Source organism: Lithobates pipiens, unplaced genomic scaffold (genome assembly GCF_037356315.1).
Source record: "Lithobates pipiens isolate NorthernLeopardFrog02 unplaced genomic scaffold, aLitPip1_a1.2 Scaffold_18, whole genome shotgun sequence".
Lineage (NCBI taxonomy): Eukaryota > Metazoa > Chordata > Amphibia > Anura > Ranidae > Lithobates > Lithobates pipiens.
The window spans coordinates 478689044-478706664 of NW_027507758.1; the positions used below are offsets into that span (position 1 = coordinate 478689044).

The following is a 17621-nucleotide window of genomic DNA, read 5'->3' on the forward strand; positions in this document are numbered from 1 at the left end:
CCGTTTCTAAGGACTACACATCAAAAAAGTCATTTTTCTTTCAAATGCGGCTAGGTCTTGTTCCCACGGCTTTCATTGGTATATTGCAGGTGAAAATGAAACATGCTGGACTTTTCTTCCCAAGGCTCTGCAGAACTATGCGTTGGTGTACAAATGTCCTATGAAGAAGAAGGGATATTTTGACTTGTCCTTGCACATTGGCTGAGAAAAGCATAAACTGCGGGATGTTGCACAATTGCGTTTCTGCTGAGCCCCAGACCTTAGTCTGCTCTAAACAACTTTCTCAAACTCCTGCTTGGTCTTCCTTTTCTTGTTAGAAAGCGGTACACCAAAAGGAGCAGGTACAGTTGCCGAAACCCGGGATCGAACCAGGGACCTTTAGATCTTCAGTCTAACGCTCTCCCAACTGAGCTATTTCGGCCTTTTCTGCCTAATCTTGATGACAATTCTGGGGTACCATGTGCTGGTGTGAAGGAATGACAATGACGAGTGACAATTTTATGTCTATGCATTTAGCCGGAAAGGAAAACAGGCAGCAAGATACTTTACTTTGTTCCAGGTGAAACTAAGCAACCACCCTGTTAGGGCAACAGGCACATGAGAAGCGAAAGAATCAAACACGCATTGGCCTAATTCATGGGAAAGTCATATAATCAAAGGTAGAGTTATCCCTGTTCAGGATACAACAATTGCCAAAACCCGGGATCGAACCAGGGACCTTTAGATCTTCAGTCTAACGCTCTCCCAACTGAGCTATTTCGGCACTTTCAAAAGCGTTTGTCCAGGAGACACGTGGCACCGTGCGTCGACTCGAAGGGGTCATTGAGCCCTTAAAGGAGGTTTATAGTCACAGCATCCACTTTTATTTGATAACATCAGCATTGTACCCACAGTAAAAACAATAGTTATTTTTGACAAGCTCGGTTCAAAAATCTCCTTTCATGTTGTGATTGATGCCTGTCTGCTGGCCATCTATTTCCACAACTTCCTAGATTTCCAGCATAGTTTTCAGTTTCTCCCCTGATTTTTACTTTCCGTTTCTAAGGACTACACATCAAAAAAGTCATTTTTCTTTCAAATGCGGCTAGGTCTTGTTCCCACGGCTTTCATTGGTATATTGCAGGTGAAAATGAAACATGCTGGACTTTTCTTCCCAAGGCTCTGCAGAACTATGCGTTGGTGTACAAATGTCCTATGAAGAAGAAGGGATATTTTGACTTGTCCTTGCACATTGGCTGAGAAAAGCATAAACTGCGGGATGTTGCACAATTGCGTTTCTGCTGAGCCCCAGACCTTAGTCTGCTCTAAACAGCTTTCTCAAACTCCTGCTTGGTCTTCCTTTTCTTGTCAGAAAGCGGTACACCAAAAGGAGCAGGTACAGTTGCCGAAACCCGGGATCGAACCAGGGACCTTTAGATCTTCAGTCTAACGCTCTCCCAACTGAGCTATTTCGGCCTTTTCTGCCTAACCTTGATGACAATTCTGGGGTACCATGTGCTGGTGTGAAGGAATGACGAGTGACATTTTTATGTCTATGCATTTAGCCGGAAAGGAAAACAGGCAGCAAGATACTTTACTTTGTTCCAGGTGAAACTAAGCAACCACCCTGTTAGGGCAACAGGCACATGAGAAGCGAAAGAATCAAACACGCACTGGCCTAATTCATGGGAAAGTCATATGATCAAAGGGAGGGTTATCCCTGTTCAGGATACAACAATTGCCGAAACCCGGGATCGAACCAGGGACCTTTAGATCTTCAGTCTAACGCTCTCCCAACTGAGCTATTTCGGCACTTTAGAAAGCATTTGTCCAGGAGACACGTGGCACCGTGCGTCGACTCGAAGGGGTCATTGAGCCCTTAAAGGAGGTTTATAGTCACAGCATCCACTTTTATTTGATAACATCAGCATTGTACCCACAGTAAAAACAATAATTATTTTTGACAAGCTCGGTTCAAAAATCTCCTTTCATGTTGTGATTGATGCCTGTCTGCTGGCCATCTATTTCCACAACTTCCTAGATTTCCAGCATAGTTTTCAGTTTCTCCCCTGATTTTTACTTTCCGTTTCTAAGGACTACACATCAAAAAAGTAATTTTTCTTTCAAATGCGGCTAGGTCTTGTTCCCACGGCTTTCATTGGTATATTGCAGGTGAAAATGAAACATGCTGGACTTTTCTTCCCAAGGCTCTGCAGAACTATGCGTTGGTGTACAAATGTCCTATGAAGAAGAAGGGATATTTTGACTTGTCCTTGCACATTGGCTGAGAAAAGCATAAACTGCGGGATGTTGCACAATTGCGTTTCTGCTGAGCCCCAGACCTTAGTCTGCTCTAAACAACTTTCTCAAACTCCTGCTTGGTCTTCCTTTTCTTGTCAGAAAGCGGTACACCAAAAGGAGCAGGTACAGTTGCCGAAACCCGGGATCGAACCAGGGACCTTTAGATCTTCAGTCTAACGCTCTCCCAACTGAGCTATTTCGGCCTTTTCTGCCTAATCTTGATGACAATTCTGGGGTACCATGTGCTGGTGTGAAGGAATGACAATGACGAGTGACATTTTTATGTCTATGCATTTAGCCGGAAAGGAAAACAGGCAGCAAGATACTTTACTTTGTTCCAGGTGAAACTAAGCAACCACCCTGTTAGGGCAACAGGCACATGAGAAGCGAAAGAATCAAACACGCACTGGCCTAATTCATGGGAAAGTCATATAATCAAAGGTAGGGTTATCCCTGTTCAGGATACAACAATTGCCGAAACCCGGGATCGAACCAGGGACCTCTAGATCTTCAGTCTAACGCTCTCCCAACTGAGCTATTTCGGCACTTTAGAAAGCGCTGGTCCAGGAGACACGTGGCACCGTGCGTCGACTCGAAGGGGTCATTGAGCCCTTAAAGGAGGTTTATAGTCACAGCATCCACTTTTATTTGATAACATCAGCATTTTACCCACAGTAAAAACAATAGTTATTTTTGACAAGCTCGGTTCAAAAATCTCCTTTCATGTTGTGATTGATGCCTGTCTGCTGGCCATCTATTTCCACAACTTCCTAGATTTCCAGCATAGTTTTCAGTTTCTCCCCTGATTTTTACTTTCCGTTTCTAAGGACTACACATCAAAAAAGTCATTTTTCTTTCAAATGCGGCTAGGTCTTGTTCCCACGGCTTTCATTGGTATATTGCAGGTGAAAATGAAACATGCTGGACTTTCCTTCCCAAGGCTCTGCAGAACTATGCGTTGGTGTACAAATGTCCTATGAAGAAGAAGGGATATTTTGACTTGTCCTTGCACATTGGCTGAGAAAAGCATAAACTGCGGGATGTTGCACAATTGCGTTTCTGCTGAGCCCCAGACCTTAGTCTGCTCTAAACAACTTTCTCAAACTCCTGCTTGGTCTTCCTTTTCTTGTCAGAAAGCGGTACACCAAAAGGAGCATGTACAGTTGCCGAAACCCGGGACCTTTAGATCTTCAGTCTAACGCTCTCCCAACTGAGCTATTTCGGCCTTTTCTGCCTAATCTTGATGACAATTCTGGGGTACCATGTGCTGGTGTGAAGGAATGACAATGACGAGTGACATTTTTATGTCTATGCATTTAGCCGGAAAGGAAAACAGGCAGCAAGATACTTTACTTTGTTCCAGGTGAAACTAAGCAACCACCCTGTTAGGGCAACAGGCACATGAGAAGCGAAAGAATCAAACACGCACTGGCCTAATTCATGGGAAAGTCATATAATCAAAGGTAGAGTTATCCCTGTTCAGGATACAACAATTGCCGAAACCAGGGATCGAAGCAGGGACCTTTAGATCTTCAGTCTAACGCTCTCCCAACTGAGCTATTTCGGCACTTTAGAAAGCGTTTGTCCAGGAGACACGTGGCACCGTGCGTCGACTCGAAGGGGTCATTGAGCCCTTAACGGAGGTTTATAGTCACAACATCCACTTTTATTTGATAACATCAGCATTGTACCCACAGTAAAAACAATAGTTATTTTTGACAAGCTCGGTTCAAAAATCTCCTTTCATGTTGTGATTGATGCCTGTCTGCTGGCCATCTATTTCCACAACTTCCTAGATTTCCAGCATAGTTTTCAGTTTCTCCCCTGATTTTTACTTTCCGTTTCTAAGGACTACACATCAAAAAAGTCATTTTTCTTTCAAATGCGGCTAGGTCTTGTTCCCACGGCTTTCATTGGTATATTGCAGGTGAAAATGAAACATGCTGGACTTTTCTTCCCAAGGCTCTGCAGAACTATGCGTTGGTGTACAAATGTCCTATGAAGAAGAAGGGATATTTTGACTTGTCCTTGCACATTGGCTGAGAAAAGCATAAACTGCGGGATGTTGCACAATTGCGTTTCTGCTGAGCCCCAGACCTTAGTCTGCTCTAAACAACTTTCTCAAACTCCTGCTTGGTCTTCCTTTTCTTGTCAGAAAGCGGTACACCAAAAGGAGCAGGTACAGTTGCCGAAACCCAGGATCGAACCAGGGACCTTTAGATCTTCAGTCTAACGCTCTCCCAACTGAGCTATTTCGGCCTTTTCTGCCTAATCTTGATGACAATTCTGGGGTACCATGTGCTGGTGTGAAGGAATGACAATGTCGAGTGACATTTTTATGTCTATGCATTTAGCCGGAAAGGAAAACAGGCAGCAAGATACTTTACTTTGTTCCAGGTGAAACTAAGCAACCACCCTGTTAGGGCAACAGGCACATGAGAAGCGAAAGAATCAAACACGCACTGGCCTAATTCATGGGAAAGTCATATAATCAAAGGTAGAGTTATCCCTGTTCAGGATACAACAATTGCCGAAACCCGGGATCGAACCAGGGACCTTTAGATCTTCAGTCTAACGCTCTCCCAACTGAGCTATTTCGGCACTTTAGAAAGCGTTTGTCCAGGAGCCACGTGGCACCGTGCGTCGACTCGAAGGGGTCATTGAGCCCTTAACGGAGGTTTATAGTCACAACATCCACTTTTATTTGATAACATCAGCATTGTACCCACAGTAAAAACAATCGTTATTTTTGACAAGCTCGGTTCAAAAATCTCCTTTCATGTTGTGATTGATGCCTGTCTGCTGGCCATCTATTTCCACAACTTCCTAGATTTCCAGCATAGTTTTCAGTTTCTCCCCTGATTTTTACTTTCCGTTTCTAAGGACTACACATCAAAAAAGTCATTTTTCTTTCAAATGCGGCTAGGTCTTGTTCCCACGGCTTTCATTGGTATATTGCAGGTGAAAATGAAACATGCTGGACTTTTCTTCCCAAGGCTCTGCAGAACTATACGTTGGTGTACAAATGTCCTATGAAGAAGAAGGGATATTTTGACTTGTCCTTGCACATTGGCTGAGAAAAGCATAAACTGCGGGATGTTGCACAATTGCGTTTCTGCTGAACCCCAGACCTTAGTCTGCTCTAAACAACTTTCTCAAACTCCTGCTTGGTCTTCCTTTTCTTGTCAGAAAGCGGTACACCAAAAGGAGCAGGTACAGTTGCCGAAACCCGGGATCGAACCAGGGACCTTTAGATCTTCAGTCTAACGCTCTCCCAACTGAGCTATTTCGGCCTTTTCTGCCTAACCTTGATGACAATTCTGGGGTACCATGTGCTGGTGTGAAGGAATGACAATGACGAGTGACATTTTTATGTCTATGCATTTAGCCGGAAAGGAAAACAGGCAGCAAGATACTTTACTTTGTTCCAGGTGAAACTAAACAACCACCCTGTTAGGGCAACAGGCACATGAGAAGTGAAAGAATCAAACACGCACTGGCCTAATTCATGGGAAAGTCATATAATCAAAGGTAGAGTTATCCCTGTTCAGGATACAACAATTGCCGAAACCCGGGATCGAACCAGGGACCTTGAGATCTTCAGTCTAACGCTCTCCCAACTGAGCTATTTCGGCACTTTAGAAAGCGTTTGTCCAGGAGACACGTGGCACCGTGCGTCGACTCGAAGGGGTCATTGAGCCCTTAAAGGAGGTTTATAGTCACAGCATCCACTTTTATTTGATAACATCAGCATTGTACCCACAGTAAAAACAATAGTTATTTTTGACAAGCTCGGTTCAAAAATCTCCTTTCATGTTGTGATTGATGCCTGTCTGCTGGCCATCTATTTCCACAACTTCCTAGATTTCCAGCATAGTTTTCAGTTTCTCCCCTGATTTTTACTTTCCGTTTCTAAAGACTACACATCAAAAAAGTCATTTTTCTTTCAAATGCGGCTAGGTCTTGTTCCCACGGCTTTCATTGGTATATTGCAGGTGAAAATGAAACATGCTGGACTTTTCTTCCCAAGGCTCTGCAGAACTATGCGTTGGTGTACAAATGTCCTATGAAGAAGAAGGGATATTTTGACTTGTCCTTGCACATTGGCTGAGAAAAGCATAAACTGCGGGATGTTGCACAATTGCGTTTCTGCTGAGCCCCAGACCTTAGTCTGCTCTAAACAACTTTCTCAAACTCCTGCTTGGTCTTCCTTTTCTTGTCAGAAAGCGGTACACCAAAAGGAGCAGGTACAGTTGCCGAAACCCGGGATCGAACCAGGGACCTTTAGATCTTCAGTCTAACGCTCTCCCAACTGAGCTATTTCGGCCTTTTCTGCCTAACCTTGATGACAATTCTGGGGTACAATGTGCTGGTGTGAAGGAATGACAATGACGAGTGACATTTTTATGTCTATGCATTTAGCCGGAAAGGAAAACTGGCAGCAAGATACTTTACTTTGTTCCAGGTGAAACTAAGCAACCACCCTGTTAGGGCAACAGGCACATGAGAAGCGAAAGAATCAAACACGCACTAGCCTAATTCATGGGAAAGTCATATAATCAAAGGTAGGGTAATCCCTGTTCAGGATACAACAATTGCCGAAACCCGGGATCGAACCAGGGACCTTTAGATCTTCAGTCTAACGCTCTCCCAACTGAGCTATTTCGGCACTTTCAAAAGCGTTTGTCCAGGAGACACGTGGCACCGTGCGTCGACTCGAAGGGGTCATTGAGCCCTTAAAGGAGGTTTATAGTCACAGCATCCACTTTTATTTGATAACATCAGCATTGTACCCACAGTAAAAACAATAGTTATTTTTGACAAGCTCGGTTCAAAAATCTCCTTTCATGTTGTGATTGATGCCTGTCTGCTGGCCATCTATTTCCACAACTTCCTAGATTTCCAGCATAGTTTTCAGTTTCTCCCCTGATTTTTACTTTCCGTTTCTAAGGACTACACATCAAAAAAGTCATTTTTCTTTCAAATGCGGCTAGGTCTTGTTCCCACGGCTTTCATTGGTATATTGCAGGTGAAAATGAAACATGCTGGACTTTTCTTCCCAAGGCTCTGCAGAACTATGCGTTGGTGTACAAATGTCCTATGAAGAAGAAGGGATATTTTGACTTGTCCTTGCACATTGGCTGAGAAAAGCATAAACTGCGGGATGTTGCACAATTGCGTTTCTGCTGAGCCCCAGACCTTAGTCTGCTCTAAACAACTTTCTCAAACTCCTGCTTGGTCTTCCTTTTCTTGTCAGAAAGCGGTACACCAAAAGGAGCAGGTACAGTTGCCGTAACCCGGGATCGAACCAGGGACCTTTAAATCTTCAGTCTAACGCTCTCCCAACTGAGCTATTTCGGCCTTTTCTGCCTAATCTTGATGACAATTCTGGGGCTATTTCGGCACTTTAGAAAGCGTTTGTCCAGGAGACACGTGGCACCGTGCGTCGACTCGAAGGGGTCATTGAGCCCTTAAAGGAGGTTTATAGTCACAGCATCCACTTTTATTTGATAACATCAGCATTGTACCCACAGTAAAAACAATAGTTATTTTTGACAAGCTCGGTTCAAAAATCTCCTTTCATGTTGTGATTGATGCCTGTCTGCTGGCCATCTATTTCCACAACTTCCTAGATTTCCAGCATAGTTTTCAGTTTCTCCCCTGATTTTTTCTTTCCGTTTCTAAGGACTACACATCAAAAAAGTCATTTTTCTTTCAAATGCGGCTAGGTCTTGTTCCCACGGCTTTCATTGGTATATTGCAGGTGAAAATGAAACATGCTGGACTTTTCTTCCCAAGGCTCTGCAGAACTATGCGTTGGTGTACAAATGTCCTATGAAGAAGAAGGGATATTTTGACTTGTCCTTGCACATTGGCTGAGAAAAGCATAAACTGCGGGATGTTGCACAATTGCGTTTCTGCTGAGCCCCAGACCTTAGTCTGCTCTAAACAACTTTCTCAAACTCCTGCTTGGTCTTCCTTTTCTTGTTAGAAAGCGGTACACCAAAAGGAGCAGGTACAGTTGCCGAAACCCGGGATCGAACCAGGGACCTTTAGATCTTCAGTCTAACGCTCTCCCAACTGAGCTATTTCGGCCTTTTCTGCCTAATCTTGATGACAATTCTGGGGTACCATGTGCTGGTGTGAAGGAATGACAATGACGAGTGACAATTTTATGTCTATGCATTTAGCCGGAAAGGAAAACAGGCAGCAAGATACTTTACTTTGTTCCAGGTGAAACTAAGCAACCACCCTGTTAGGGCAACAGGCACATGAGAAGCGAAAGAATCAAACACGCACTGGCCTAATTCATGGGAAAGTCATATAATCAAAGGTAGAGTTATCCCTGTTCAGGATACAACAATTGCCGAAACCCGGGATCGAACCAGGGACCTTTAGATCTTCAGTCTAACGCTCTCCCAACTGAGCTATTTCGGCACTTTAGAACGCGTTTGTCCAGGAGACACGTGGCACCGTGCGTCGACTCGAAGGGGTCATTGAGCCCTTAAAGGAGGTTTATAGTCACAGCATCCACTTTTATTTGATAACATCAGCATTGTACCCACAGTAAAAACAATCGTTATTTTTGACAAGCTCGGTTCAAAAATCTCCTTTCATGTTGTGATTGATGCCTGTCTGCTGGCCATCTATTTCCACAACTTCCTAGATTTCCAGCATAGTTTTCAGTTTCTCCCCTGATTTTTACTTTCCGTTTCTAAGGACTACACATCAAAAAAGTCATTTTTCTTTCAAATGCGGCTAGGTCTTGTTCCCACGGCTTTCATTGGTATATTGCAGGTGAAAATGAAACATGCTGGACTTTTCTTCCCAAGGCTCTGCAGAACTATGCGTTGGTGTACAAATGTCCTATGAAGAAGAAGGGATATTTTGACTTGTCCTTGCACATTGGCTGAGAAAAGCATAAACTGCGGGATGTTGCACAATTGCGTTTCTGCTGAGCCCCAGACCTTAGTCTGCTCTAGACAACTTTCTCAAACTCCTGCTTGGTCTTCCTTTTCTTGTCAGAAAGCGGTACACCAAAAGGAGCAGGTACAGTTGCCGAAACCTGGGATCGAACCAGGGACCTTTAGATCTTCAGTCTAACGCTCTCCCAACTGAGCTATTTCGGCACTTTAGAAAGCATTTGTCCAGGAGACACGTGGCACCGTGCGTCGACTCGAAGGGGTCATTGAGCCCTTAAAGGAGGTTTATAGTCACAGCATCCACTTTTATTTGATAACATCAGCATTGTACCCACAGTAAAAACAATAGTTATTTTTGACAAGCTCGGTTCAAAAATCTCCTTTCATGTTGTGATTGATGCCTGTCTGCTGGCCATCTATTTCCACAACTTCCTAGATTTCCAGCATAGTTTTCAGTTTCTCCCCTGATTTTTACTTTCCGTTTCTAAGGACTACACATCAAAAAAGTCATTTTTCTTTCAAATGCGGCTAGGTCTTGTTCCCACGGCTTTCATTGGTATATTGCAGGTGAAAATGAAACATGCTGGACTTTTCTTCCCAAGGCTCTGCAGAACTATGCGTTGGTGTACAAATGTCCTATGAAGAAGAAGGGATATTTTGACTTGTCCTTGCACATTGGCTGAGAAAAGCATAAACTGCGGGATGTTGCACAATTGCGTTTCTGCTGAGCCCCAGACCTTAGTCTGCTCTAAACAACTTTCTCAAACTCCTGCTTGGTCTTCCTTTTCTTGTCAGAAAGCGGTACACCAAAAGGAGCAGGTACAGTTGCCGAAACCCGGGATCGAACCAGGGACCTTTAGATCTTCAGTCTAACGCTCTCCCAACTGAGCTATTTCGGCCTTTTCTGCCTAACCTTGATGACAATTCTGGGGTACCATGTGCTGGTGTGAAGGAATGACAATGACAAGTGACATTTTTATGTCTATGCATTTAGCCGGAAAGGAAAACAGGCAGCAAGATACTTTACTTTGTTCCAGGTGAAACTAAGCAACCACCCTGTTAGGACAACAGGCACATGAGAAGCGAAAGAATCAAACACGCACTGGCCTAATTCATGGGAAAGTCATATAATCAAAGGGAGGGTTATCCCTGTTCAGGATACAACAATTGCCGAAACCCGGGATCGAACCAGGGACCTTTAGATCTTCAGTCTAACGCTCTCCCAACTGAGCTATTTCGGCACTTTAGAACGCGTTTGTCCAGGAGACACGTGGCACCGTGCGTCGACTCGAAGGGGTCATTGAGCCCTTAAAGGAGGTTTATAGTCACAGCATCCACTTTTATTTGATAACATCAGCATTGTACCCACAGTAAAAACAATCGTTATTTTTGACAAGCTCGGTTCAAAAATCTCCTTTCATGTTGTGATTGATGCCTGTCTGCTGGCCATCTATTTCCACAACTTCCTAGATTTCCAGCATAGTTTTCAGTTTCTCCCCTGATTTTTACTTTCCGTTTCTAAGGACTACACATCAAAAAAGTCATTTTTCTTTCAAATGCGGCTAGGTCTTGTTCCCACGGCTTTCATTGGTATATTGCAGGTGAAAATGAAACATGCTGGACTTTTCTTCCCAAGGCTCTGCAGAACTATGCGTTGGTGTACAAATGTCCTATGAAGAAGAAGGGATATTTTGACTTGTCCTTGCACATTGGCTGAGAAAAGCATAAACTGCGGGATGTTGCACAATTGCGTTTCTGCTGAGCCCCAGACCTTAGTCTGCTCTAAACAACTTTCTCAAACTCCTGCTTGGTCTTCCTTTTCTTGTCAGAAAGCGGTACACCAAAAGGAGCAGGTACAGTTGCCGAAACCTGGGATCGAACCAGGGACCTTTAGATCTTCAGTCTAACGCTCTCCCAACTGAGCTATTTCGGCACTTTAGAAAGCATTTGTCCAGGAGACACGTGGCACCGTGCGTCGACTCGAAGGGGTCATTGAGCCCTTAAAGGAGGTTTATAGTCACAGCATCCACTTTTATTTGATAACATCAGCATTGTACCCACAGTAAAAACAATAGTTATTTTTGACAAGCTCGGTTCAAAAATCTCCTTTCATGTTGTGATTGATGCCTGTCTGCTGGCCATCTATTTCCACAACTTCCTAGATTTCCAGCATAGTTTTCAGTTTCTCCCCTGATTTTTACTTTCCGTTTCTAAGGACTACACATCAAAAAAGTCATTTTTCTTTCAAATGCGGCTAGGTCTTGTTCCCACGGCTTTCATTGGTATATTGCAGGTGAAAATGAAACATGCTGGACTTTTCTTCCCAAGGCTCTGCAGAACTATGCGTTGGTGTACAAATGTCCTATGAAGAAGAAGGGATATTTTGACTTGTCCTTGCACATTGGCTGAGAAAAGCATAAACTGCGGGATGTTGCACAATTGCGTTTCTGCTGAGCCCCAGACCTTAGTCTGCTCTAAACAACTTTCTCAAGCTCCTGCTTGGTCTTCCTTTTCTTGTTAGAAAGCGGTACACCAAAAGGAGCAGGTACAGTTGCCGAAACCCGGGATCGAACCAGGGACCTTTAGATCTTCAGTCTAACGCTCTCCCAACTGAGCTATTTCGGCCTTTTCTGCCTAATCTTGATGACAATTCTGGGGTACCATGTGCTGGTGTGAAGGAATGACAATGACGAGTGACAATTTTATGTCTATGCATTTAGCCGGAAAGGAAAACAGGCAGCAAGATACTTTACTTTGTTCCAGGTGAAACTAAGCAACCACCCTGTTAGGGCAACAGGCACATGAGAAGCGAAAGAATCAAACACGCACTGGCCTAATTCATGGGAAAGTCATATAATCAAAGGTAGAGTTATCCCTGTTCAGGATACAACAATTGCCGAAACCCGGGATCGAACCAGGGACCTTTAGATCTTCAGTCTAACGCTCTCCCAACTGAGCTATTTCGGCACTTTCAAAAGCGTTTGTCCAGGAGACACGTGGCACCGTGCGTCGACTCGAAGGGGTCATTGAGCCCTTAAAGGAGGTTTATAGTCACAGCATCCACTTTTATTTGATAACATCAGCATTGTACCCACAGTAAAAACAATAGTTATTTTTGACAAGCTCGGTTCAAAAATCTCCTTTCATGTTGTGATTGATGCCTGTCTGCTGGCCATCTATTTCCACAACTTCCTAGATTTCCAGCATAGTTTTCAGTTTCTCCCCTGATTTTTACTTTCCGTTTCTAAGGACTACACATCAAAAAAGTCATTTTTCTTTCAAATGCGGCTAGGTCTTGTTCCCACGGCTTTCATTGGTATATTGCAGGTGAAAATGAAACATGCTGGACTTTTCTTCCCAAGGCTCTGCAGAACTATGCGTTGGTGTACAAATGTCCTATGAAGAAGAAGGGATATTTTGACTTGTCCTTGCACATTGGCTGAGAAAAGCATAAACTGCGGGATGTTGCACAATTGCATTTCTGCTGAGCCCCAGACCTTAGTCTGCTCTAAACAACTTTCTCAAACTCCTGCTTGGTCTTCCTTTTCTTGTCAGAAAGCGGTACACCAAAAGGAGCAGCTACAGTTGCCGAAACCCGGGATCGAACCAGGGACCTTTAGATCTTCAGTCTAACGCTCTCCCAACTGAGCTATTTCGGCCTTTTCTGCCTAACCTTGATGACAATTCTGGGGTACCATGTGCTGGTGTGAAGGAATGACAATGACAAGTGACATTTTTATGTCTATGCATTTAGCCGGAAAGGAAAACAGGCAGCAAGATACTTTACTTTGTTCCAGGTGAAACTAAGCAACCACCCTGTTAGGACAACAGGCACATGAGAAGCGAAAGAATCAAACACGCACTGGCCTAATTCATGGGAAAGTCATATAATCAAAGGGAGGGTTATCCCTGTTCAGGATACAACAATTGCCGAAACCCGGGATCGAACCAGGGACCTTTAGATCTTCAGTCTAACGCTCTCCCAACTGAGCTATTTCGGCACTTTAGAACGCGTTTGTCCAGGAGACACGTGGCACCGTGCGTCGACTCGAAGGGGTCATTGAGCCCTTAAAGGAGGTTTATAGTCACAGCATCCACTTTTATTTGATAACATCAGCATTGTACCCACAGTAAAAACAATCGTTATTTTTGACAAGCTCGGTTCAAAAATCTCCTTTCATGTTGTGATTGATGCCTGTCTGCTGGCCATCTATTTCCACAACTTCCTAGATTTCCAGCATAGTTTTCAGTTTCTCCCCTGATTTTTACTTTCCGTTTCTAAGGACTACACATCAAAAAAGTCATTTTTCTTTCAAATGCGGCTAGGTCTTGTTCCCACGGCTTTCATTGGTATATTGCAGGTGAAAATGAAACATGCTGGACTTTTCTTCCCAAGGCTCTGCAGAACTATGCGTTGGTGTACAAATGTCCTATGAAGAAGAAGGGATATTTTGACTTGTCCTTGCACATTGGCTGAGAAAAGCATAAACTGCGGGATGTTGCACAATTGCGTTTCTGCTGAGCCCCAGACCTTAGTCTGCTCTAAACAACTTTCTCAAACTCCTGCTTGGTCTTCCTTTTCTTGTCAGAAAGCGGTACACCAAAAGGAGCAGGTACAGTTGCCGAAACCTGGGATCGAACCAGGGACCTTTAGATCTTCAGTCTAACGCTCTCCCAACTGAGCTATTTCGGCACTTTAGAAAGCATTTGTCCAGGAGACACGTGGCACCGTGCGTCGACTCGAAGGGGTCATTGAGCCCTTAAAGGAGGTTTATAGTCACAGCATCCACTTTTATTTGATAACATCAGCATTGTACCCACAGTAAAAACAATAGTTATTTTTGACAAGCTCGGTTCAAAAATCTCCTTTCATGTTGTGATTGATGCCTGTCTGCTGGCCATCTATTTCCACAACTTCCTAGATTTCCAGCATAGTTTTCAGTTTCTCCCCTGATTTTTACTTTCCGTTTCTAAGGACTACACATCAAAAAAGTCATTTTTCTTTCAAATGCGGCTAGGTCTTGTTCCCACGGCTTTCATTGGTATATTGCAGGTGAAAATGAAACATGCTGGACTTTTCTTCCCAAGGCTCTGCAGAACTATGCGTTGGTGTACAAATGTCCTATGAAGAAGAAGGGATATTTTGACTTGTCCTTGCACATTGGCTGAGAAAAGCATAAACTGCGGGATGTTGCACAATTGCGTTTCTGCTGAGCCCCAGACCTTAGTCTGCTCTAAACAACTTTCTCAAACTCCTGCTTGGTCTTCCTTTTCTTGTCAGAAAGCGGTACACCAAAAGGAGCAGGTACAGTTGCCGAAACCCGGGATCGAACCAGGGACCTTTAGATCTTCAGTCTAACGCTCTCCCAACTGAGCTATTTCGGCCTTTTCTGCCTAACCTTGATGACAATTCTGGGGTACCATGTGCTGGTGTGAAGGAATGACAATGACGAGTGACATTTTTATGTCTATGCATTTAGCCGGAAAGGAAAACAGGCAGCAAGATACTTTATTTTGTTCCAGGTGAAACTAAGCAACCACCCTGTTAGGGCAACAGGCACATGAGAAGCGAAAGAATCAAACACGCACTGGCCTTATTCATGGGAAAGTCATATAATCAAAGGTAGGGTAATCCCTGTTCAGGATACAACAATTGCCGAAACCCGGGATCGAACCAGGGACCTTTAGATCTTCAGTCTAACGCTCTCCCAACTGAGCTATTTCGGCACTTTAGAAAGCATTTGTCCAGGAGACACGTGGCACCGTGCGTCGACTCGAAGGGGTCATTGAGCCCTTAAAGGAGGTTTATAGTCACAGCATCCACTTTTATTTGATAACATCAGCATTGTACCCACAGTAAAAACAATAGTTATTTTTGACAAGCTCGGTTCAAAAATCTCCTTTCATGTTGTGATTGATGCCCTGTCTGCTGGCCATCTATTTCCCCAACTTCCTAGATTTCCAGCATAGTTTTCAGTTTCTCCCCTGATTTTTTCTTTCCGTTTCTAAGGACTACACATCAAAAAAGTCATTTTTCTTTCAAATGCGGCTAGGTCTTGTTCCCACGGCTTTCATTGGTATATTGCAGGTGAAAATGAAACATGCTGGACTTTTCTTCCCAAGGCTCTGCAGAACTATGCGTTGGTGTACAAATGTCCTATGAAGAAGAAGGGATATTTTGACTTGTCCTTGCACATTGGCTGAGAAAAGCATAAACTGCGGGATGTTGCACAATTGCGTTTCTGCTGAGCCCCAGACCTTAGTCTGCTCTAAACAACTTTCTCAAACTCCTGCTTGGTCTTCCTTTTCTTGTCAGAAAGCGGTACACCAAAAGGAGCAGGTACAGTTGCCGAAACCCGGGATCGAACCAGGGACCTTTAGATCTTCAGTCTAACGCTCTCCCAACTGAGCTATTTCGGCCTTTTCTGCCTAATCTTGATGACAATTCTGGGGTACCATGTGCTGGTGTGAAGGAATGACAATGACGAGTGACATTTTTATGTCTATGCATTTAGCCGGAAAGGAAAACAGGCAGCAAGATACTTTACTTTGTTCCAGGTGAAACTAAGCAACCACCCTGTTAGGACAACAGGCACATGAGAAGCGAAAGAATCAAACACGCACTGGCCTAATTCATGGGAAAGTCATATAATCAAAGGTAGGGTAATCCCTGTTCAGGATACAACAATTGCCGAAACCCGGGATCGAACCAGGGACCTTTAGATCTTCTGTCTAACGCTCTCCCAACAGAGCTATTTAGGCACTTTAGAAAGCGTTTGACCAGGAGACACGTGGCACCGTGCGTCGACTCGAAGGGGTCATTGAGCCCTTAAAGGAGGTTTATAGTCACAGCATCCACTTTTATTTGATAACATCAGCATTGTACCCACAGTAAAAACAATAGTTATTTTTGACAAGCTCGGTTCAAAAATCTCCTTTCATGTTGTGATTGATGCCTGTCTGCTGGCCATCTATTTCCACAACTTCCTAGATTTCCAGCATAGTTTTCAGTTTCTCCCCTGATTTTTACTTTCCGTTTCTAAGGACTACACATCAAAAAAGTCATTTTTCTTTCAAATGCGGCTAGGTCTTGTTCCCACGGCTTTCATTGGTATATTGCAGGTGAAAATGAAACATGCTGGACTTTTCTTCCCAAGGCTCTGCAGAACTATGCGTTGGTGTACAAATGTCCTATGAAGAAGAAGGGATATTTTGACTTGTCCTTGCACATTGGCTGAGAAAAGCATAAACTGCGGGATGTTGCACAATTGCGTTTCTGCTGAGCCCCAGGCCTTAGTCTGCTCTAACCAACTTTCTCAAACTCCTGCTTGGTCTTCCTTTTCTTGTCAGAAAGCGGTACACCAAAAGGAGCAGGTACAGTTGCCGAAACCCGGGATCGAACCAGGGACCTTTAGATCTTCAGTCTAACGCTCTCCCAACTGAGCTATTTCGGCACTTTAGAAAGCATTTGTCCAGGAGACACGTGGCACCGTGCGTCGACTCGAAGGGGTCATTGAGCCCTTAAAGGAGGTTTATAGTCACAGCATCCACTTTTATTTGATAACATCAGCATTGTACCCACAGTAAAAACAATAGTTATTTTTGACAAGCTCGGTTCAAAAATCTCCTTTCATGTTGTGATTGATGCCCTGTCTGCTGGCCATCTATTTCCCCAACTTCCTAGATTTCCAGCATAGTTTTCAGTTTCTCCCCTGATTTTTTCTTTCCGTTTCTAAGGACTACACATCAAAAAAGTCATTTTTCTTTCAAATGCGGCTAGGTCTTGTTCCCACGGCTTTCATTGGTATATTGCAGGTGAAAATGAAACATGCTGGACTTTTCTTCCCAAGGCTCTGCAGAACTATGCGTTGGTGTACAAATGTCCTATGAAGAAGAAGGGATATTTTGACTTGTCCTTGCACATTGGCTGAGAAAAGCATAAACTGCGGGATGTTGCACAATTGCGTTTCTGCTGAGCCCCAGACCTTAGTCTGCTCTAAACAACTTTCTCAAACTCCTGCTTGGTCTTCCTTTTCTTGTCAGAAAGCGGTACACCAAAAGGAGCAGGTACAGTTGCCGAAACCCGGGATCGAACCAGGGACCTTTAGATCTTCAGTCTAACGCTCTCCCAACTGAGCTATTTCGGCCTTTTCTGCCTAATCTTGATGACAATTCTGGGGTACCATGTGCTGGTGTGAAGGAATGACAATGACGAGTGACATTTTTATGTCTATGCATTTAGCCGGAAAGGAAAACAGGCAGCAAGATACTTTACTTTGTTCCAGGTGAAACTAAGCAACCACCCTGTTAGGACAACAGGCACATGAGAAGCGAAAGAATCAAACACGCACTGGCCTAATTCATGGGAAAGTCATATAATCAAAGGTAGGGTAATCCCTGTTCAGGATACAACAATTG

General features: G+C 43.9%; 24 non-coding genes across 24 annotated transcripts; all 24 read right to left on the bottom strand.

Annotated features, from left to right (window-relative positions):
- Positions 1-348: 348 nt before the first annotated feature.
- TRNAF-GAA (transfer RNA phenylalanine (anticodon GAA)) lies at positions 349-421 on the bottom strand. The gene has a single exon. It is a non-coding gene; the product is annotated as a tRNA-Phe (tRNA).
- Positions 422-1382: 961 nt separating this feature from the next.
- On the bottom strand, positions 1383-1455 carry TRNAF-GAA (transfer RNA phenylalanine (anticodon GAA)). Its single transcript has one exon. It is a non-coding gene; the product is annotated as a tRNA-Phe (tRNA).
- A 263-nt stretch (positions 1456-1718) lies between these two features.
- On the bottom strand, positions 1719-1791 carry TRNAF-GAA (transfer RNA phenylalanine (anticodon GAA)). Its single transcript has one exon. It is a non-coding gene; the product is annotated as a tRNA-Phe (tRNA).
- Positions 1792-2410: 619 nt separating this feature from the next.
- TRNAF-GAA (transfer RNA phenylalanine (anticodon GAA)) lies at positions 2411-2483 on the bottom strand. Its single transcript has one exon. It is a non-coding gene; the product is annotated as a tRNA-Phe (tRNA).
- Positions 2484-4808: 2325 nt separating this feature from the next.
- Positions 4809-4881, bottom strand: TRNAF-GAA (transfer RNA phenylalanine (anticodon GAA)). Its single transcript has one exon. It is a non-coding gene; the product is annotated as a tRNA-Phe (tRNA).
- A 619-nt stretch (positions 4882-5500) lies between these two features.
- On the bottom strand, positions 5501-5573 carry TRNAF-GAA (transfer RNA phenylalanine (anticodon GAA)). The gene has a single exon. It is a non-coding gene; the product is annotated as a tRNA-Phe (tRNA).
- Positions 5574-6534: 961 nt separating this feature from the next.
- Positions 6535-6607, bottom strand: TRNAF-GAA (transfer RNA phenylalanine (anticodon GAA)). Its single transcript has one exon. It is a non-coding gene; the product is annotated as a tRNA-Phe (tRNA).
- Positions 6608-6876: 269 nt separating this feature from the next.
- On the bottom strand, positions 6877-6949 carry TRNAF-GAA (transfer RNA phenylalanine (anticodon GAA)). The gene has a single exon. It is a non-coding gene; the product is annotated as a tRNA-Phe (tRNA).
- Positions 6950-8303: 1354 nt separating this feature from the next.
- Positions 8304-8376, bottom strand: TRNAF-GAA (transfer RNA phenylalanine (anticodon GAA)). The gene has a single exon. It is a non-coding gene; the product is annotated as a tRNA-Phe (tRNA).
- A 269-nt stretch (positions 8377-8645) lies between these two features.
- On the bottom strand, positions 8646-8718 carry TRNAF-GAA (transfer RNA phenylalanine (anticodon GAA)). Its single transcript has one exon. It is a non-coding gene; the product is annotated as a tRNA-Phe (tRNA).
- Positions 8719-9337: 619 nt separating this feature from the next.
- TRNAF-GAA (transfer RNA phenylalanine (anticodon GAA)) lies at positions 9338-9410 on the bottom strand. The gene has a single exon. It is a non-coding gene; the product is annotated as a tRNA-Phe (tRNA).
- A 619-nt stretch (positions 9411-10029) lies between these two features.
- Positions 10030-10102, bottom strand: TRNAF-GAA (transfer RNA phenylalanine (anticodon GAA)). Its single transcript has one exon. It is a non-coding gene; the product is annotated as a tRNA-Phe (tRNA).
- A 269-nt stretch (positions 10103-10371) lies between these two features.
- On the bottom strand, positions 10372-10444 carry TRNAF-GAA (transfer RNA phenylalanine (anticodon GAA)). Its single transcript has one exon. It is a non-coding gene; the product is annotated as a tRNA-Phe (tRNA).
- Positions 10445-11063: 619 nt separating this feature from the next.
- On the bottom strand, positions 11064-11136 carry TRNAF-GAA (transfer RNA phenylalanine (anticodon GAA)). The gene has a single exon. It is a non-coding gene; the product is annotated as a tRNA-Phe (tRNA).
- Positions 11137-11755: 619 nt separating this feature from the next.
- On the bottom strand, positions 11756-11828 carry TRNAF-GAA (transfer RNA phenylalanine (anticodon GAA)). Its single transcript has one exon. It is a non-coding gene; the product is annotated as a tRNA-Phe (tRNA).
- Positions 11829-12097: 269 nt separating this feature from the next.
- TRNAF-GAA (transfer RNA phenylalanine (anticodon GAA)) lies at positions 12098-12170 on the bottom strand. The gene has a single exon. It is a non-coding gene; the product is annotated as a tRNA-Phe (tRNA).
- A 619-nt stretch (positions 12171-12789) lies between these two features.
- TRNAF-GAA (transfer RNA phenylalanine (anticodon GAA)) lies at positions 12790-12862 on the bottom strand. The gene has a single exon. It is a non-coding gene; the product is annotated as a tRNA-Phe (tRNA).
- Positions 12863-13131: 269 nt separating this feature from the next.
- On the bottom strand, positions 13132-13204 carry TRNAF-GAA (transfer RNA phenylalanine (anticodon GAA)). The gene has a single exon. It is a non-coding gene; the product is annotated as a tRNA-Phe (tRNA).
- A 619-nt stretch (positions 13205-13823) lies between these two features.
- Positions 13824-13896, bottom strand: TRNAF-GAA (transfer RNA phenylalanine (anticodon GAA)). The gene has a single exon. It is a non-coding gene; the product is annotated as a tRNA-Phe (tRNA).
- Positions 13897-14515: 619 nt separating this feature from the next.
- TRNAF-GAA (transfer RNA phenylalanine (anticodon GAA)) lies at positions 14516-14588 on the bottom strand. The gene has a single exon. It is a non-coding gene; the product is annotated as a tRNA-Phe (tRNA).
- Positions 14589-14857: 269 nt separating this feature from the next.
- On the bottom strand, positions 14858-14930 carry TRNAF-GAA (transfer RNA phenylalanine (anticodon GAA)). Its single transcript has one exon. It is a non-coding gene; the product is annotated as a tRNA-Phe (tRNA).
- A 620-nt stretch (positions 14931-15550) lies between these two features.
- Positions 15551-15623, bottom strand: TRNAF-GAA (transfer RNA phenylalanine (anticodon GAA)). The gene has a single exon. It is a non-coding gene; the product is annotated as a tRNA-Phe (tRNA).
- Positions 15624-16584: 961 nt separating this feature from the next.
- On the bottom strand, positions 16585-16657 carry TRNAF-GAA (transfer RNA phenylalanine (anticodon GAA)). Its single transcript has one exon. It is a non-coding gene; the product is annotated as a tRNA-Phe (tRNA).
- Positions 16658-17277: 620 nt separating this feature from the next.
- Positions 17278-17350, bottom strand: TRNAF-GAA (transfer RNA phenylalanine (anticodon GAA)). The gene has a single exon. It is a non-coding gene; the product is annotated as a tRNA-Phe (tRNA).
- Between the last annotated feature and the right edge of the window lie 271 nt (positions 17351-17621).